Below are 3,641 nucleotides of genomic sequence, written 5' to 3'. Positions count from 1 at the left end.
GTCCCACATGAGGCTCACAGTCTTAATCCCCATTTTATAGATGAGGTAATGGAGGCTCCGAAAAGTTAAATGACTTGCCCAAGGTCACACAGCAGACAAGTGGCAGAGTCAGGATCAGAATCCAGATCCTTCTGACTCCTGGACCCATGCTCTATCCACTGCTTCTGCACATAGTAGGAGCTGAATAGTGGTACACTTTCATTCATTCATTCAATAGTATTTATTGAGCGCTTGCTATGTGCAGAGCACTGTACTAAGCGCTTGGAATGTACAAATAGGTAACAGATAGAGACAGTCCCTGCCCTTTGATGGGCTTACAGTCTAATCGGGGGTGACGGACAGACAAGAACAATAGCAATAAATAGAATCAAGTATACAGGTGAGAATTTGGCACAGACGCTGTGCCTCAAGGGGCTCAAAATGAATATAGGATTCACTGAATATGTTCAATAAAATAGCATCCCTCCCTGTGAAAATTCACATGTAGATTGTAACAAACTTCATCTCCAGAAATATTGAACTGATTTTATATGTTTTGGCAGCTGTTTTGTTTGTTTCAACCAGGAAATTCTGGGGTCTTGCATTTGGTTACTTAAAGTGGTTGCCCTTTAAAAAACAATCTTTACTTTTAGAAATATTTCCAAAAAAATTTCAGGGTACTTATCATTTTGTCTTTGAATGGATCATTTTCTAGGGAGGCCTTACTTCCATAACATTTTGGTAATGGTTAATGTTGTAGTTAAATCATTATATAGAAGGGTCTTTAAAATCTCAGTTACAATCAGGAATAATAGCCCTCAACTTCTGGAGGTAAGAGGATAAAACAATTTCTCCACATCTCTCTTCCCTGACTCTATATATTAACAGAAATGAGCTTTTGCTAAACCTCTATGTTCCCTGTTAGCAATTGGTGGGTTTGGTGCTAAATGGATTCGGGTTTTTACGTTACAAGTGCCACACTTGGGCTAATTCTAAGCACATTCGAGGCTTCATTCTGACTAGCTGTGTTTCAGTCAAATATACGATCTACAGTTTATCTCCGTTCATTTTTCGTTTTTCACCTTTCATTTTCTTCGGGACCATTTTTCTAAAGAAAGTTCAGTCCATGACTCCCCACTTCTCAAGAACCTCCAGCGATTGCCCATCCACCTCTGCATCAAAGAGAAAATTTTTACCATCTGCTTGAAAGCACTCAGGCACCTAGCTTCTTTCTAGCTCACCTCTCTGACCTCCTACTACAACCCAGCCCTCACACTTGGCTCCTCTAGGGCCAGTTTGCTCACTGTGCTCTGAGTTCATCCATCTCACCGCCTGACCCTATTCTCATTTCCTCCCTCCGCCCTGGAACCTCTTCTCCCCCCAAATATGCCAGACCACCCCTCTCCCCACCTTTTCAGTCTGGTTAAGGTCACGGTTTCTTCAAGAGGCCTTCCCCCCATTTAAGCTGTCTGTCCCCCACTCCCTTTTCTTTCGGCATATCTATGCACTTTGATCTCTTCGCTTTGGCCACTTGGTAGTCACCACACCCTCAACCCCACGGCATTTATGTACACACCTATAAGTTATAAACTATTCATTTATATTAATCCTTGACTCCTTCTCTAGACTGGAAACTGTTGTGGACAGGGAAGATGTTTACCAAGGCTGTTGTACTTTCCCAAGTGCTTATCAAAGTGCACTGCACACATTAAGTGCTCAATTAATACTGTTGATTGATTGATTGATTTGATGACCCATGTTGAATGGAAACCCGGCTCGTGCAGTTGCCGTGTTTACCCACGAAAAGCATTTTAGAGGACCTGGGATGATGATGATGATGATAACAATAATAGCATTAACGCTCATGTTACTATAATAATGTGCTTCCAATATGCCAAACACTGTGCCAAGCTCTTGGAAGGTTACAAGATATCAGATCAGCCAGTCCCTGTCCCATGAGGAAATCAGCCTAAGTGGAAGAGCAGGTAGCTTATTCTCATTTTTGGGCTGTTTTATGCCGTCGCGTCATTTCTGACCCATAGTGTCACCATGGACACATCTCTCCCAGAATGCCCCACCTCCATCTACAATCGTTCTGGTAGTGGATCCATAGGGTTTTCCTGGTAAAAATACGGAAGTGGTTTACCACTACTGCCTTCTGCGCAATAAACCTGAGTCTCCACCCTTAACTCTCTCCCATGACGCTGCTGCCCCGCATGGGTGAGTTTCGACTTGTAGCACATTGCCTTCCACTCGCTAGCCACTGGCCAGACTAGGAATGGAATGGACAGGCCTCTGCTCGACCCTCCCTTCCGTAGCCCAAACTGGTAGAGTACTGGAAACTCTCCAGGTGTGACCCTGAGAGGGGAATTCTCATTTTACAGATGATGAAATGGAGGCATAGAATGACTTGCCTAAGGTCATGTAGCAGGGGAGCATCAGAGCTGGAAGTAGAATGCACATCTCCTAACTCCCCAAACCTGGTTATTTTTCCCCAGTCCCAATTGATTTTAATAAGCGTACTTTAGTAAAACTTCCAAAGGTGGGTCATAGGGATTCAGGAATCACAGAATAAGGGAGATTTTAAATCCTCTTCTGCTAAAAGGAGTGGTATTGCTATAATGACTTGTTCAATCCATCACATTTTCAAGGTTTATTGTCTTCACTGTCACTTCAGAAGGCTATTCTCCCATTCTTGCCAAAATAGAGCGATTCTTTTCTGACCCCTTTCGCTATTTCTGTCCCCAACAGGGACACTGCTGCTCACCTCCTCAACCAGCTGCTCTCACAGACTCAGCGGAGATGAGAGACGGGGACTGACTCTGCTCAAACCACTATCACTCTCTGATTGGTTCGTGGCTCATCTGTCGTGGAACGAGAGAAAAGTAGGCCACGGGCATGCAGGGCTGAAGCCTCTGAGGAAATCGATTCATTTATCTGAAAGGAGTAGGTTGGCACGGTTAAAATGAAGAGAAAGTTTGTTCATTCGTTCAATCGTAATGAACACTTACCATGTGCAGAGCGCTGTATTAAGCATTTGGGAGAGTACAGTGTTCCTGCCCACAGTGATCTGACAGTCTAGAGAGGAGGAGACAGACATCAATACAAATAAACAAAATTACAGCTAAGTACATCAGTGCTTTAGAGCTGGGAGAGGGGAAGAGCAAAGGGAGTGAGTTAGGGTATCTCAGAAGGTAGTGGGAGATGAGGAAAGATGGGGCTTAGTCTGGGAAGGCCTCTTGGAGGAGATGTGCCTTCAATAAAGCTTTGAAGGCGGGGAGAGACATTGCTTCTTAGATTTGAAGAGGGAGAATGTTCCGGGCCTCAGGCAGGACGTGGGCGAGGGGTCAGCAGTGAGATAGGCGATTGAGAAGGTTAGCATCAGAGGAGCAAAGTGTCCGTGCGGGGTTGTCGAAGGAAAGAAGCAAGGTGAGGTAGGAGGGGGCAAGGTGGTAGAGGGCTTTAAAGCCAATGGTAAGGAGTTTTTGTCTGATGTGGAGGTGGATGGGCAACCACTGGAGTTTTTTGAGGAGCAGAGTAACACGTCCTGAACATTTGTGTAGAAAAATGATCCAGGCACCAAAGCAAAGTATGGACTGGAGTGGGGAGAGACAGGAGGCCAGCAAGGAGGCCGATGCAATAATCCAGGTGGGATAGGATGA

At 44.8% G+C, this 3,641-nt stretch overlaps 1 non-coding gene across 1 annotated transcript; it reads right to left on the bottom strand.

Moving 5' to 3' along the window:
- Positions 1–2,209: 2,209 nt before the first annotated feature.
- Positions 2,210–2,347, bottom strand: LOC114807105. Its single transcript, XR_003755158.1, has one exon. It is a non-coding gene; the product is annotated as a small nucleolar RNA SNORA7 (small nucleolar RNA).
- Positions 2,348–3,641: the final 1,294 nt, after the last annotated feature.

This window comes from Ornithorhynchus anatinus, chromosome X1, assembly GCF_004115215.2.
Source record: "Ornithorhynchus anatinus isolate Pmale09 chromosome X1, mOrnAna1.pri.v4, whole genome shotgun sequence".
Taxonomy (NCBI): Eukaryota; Metazoa; Chordata; class Mammalia; order Monotremata; family Ornithorhynchidae; genus Ornithorhynchus; species Ornithorhynchus anatinus.
Note: the sequence above shows the minus strand (reverse complement) of the source record. Positions and strands in the feature narration are given on the sequence as shown.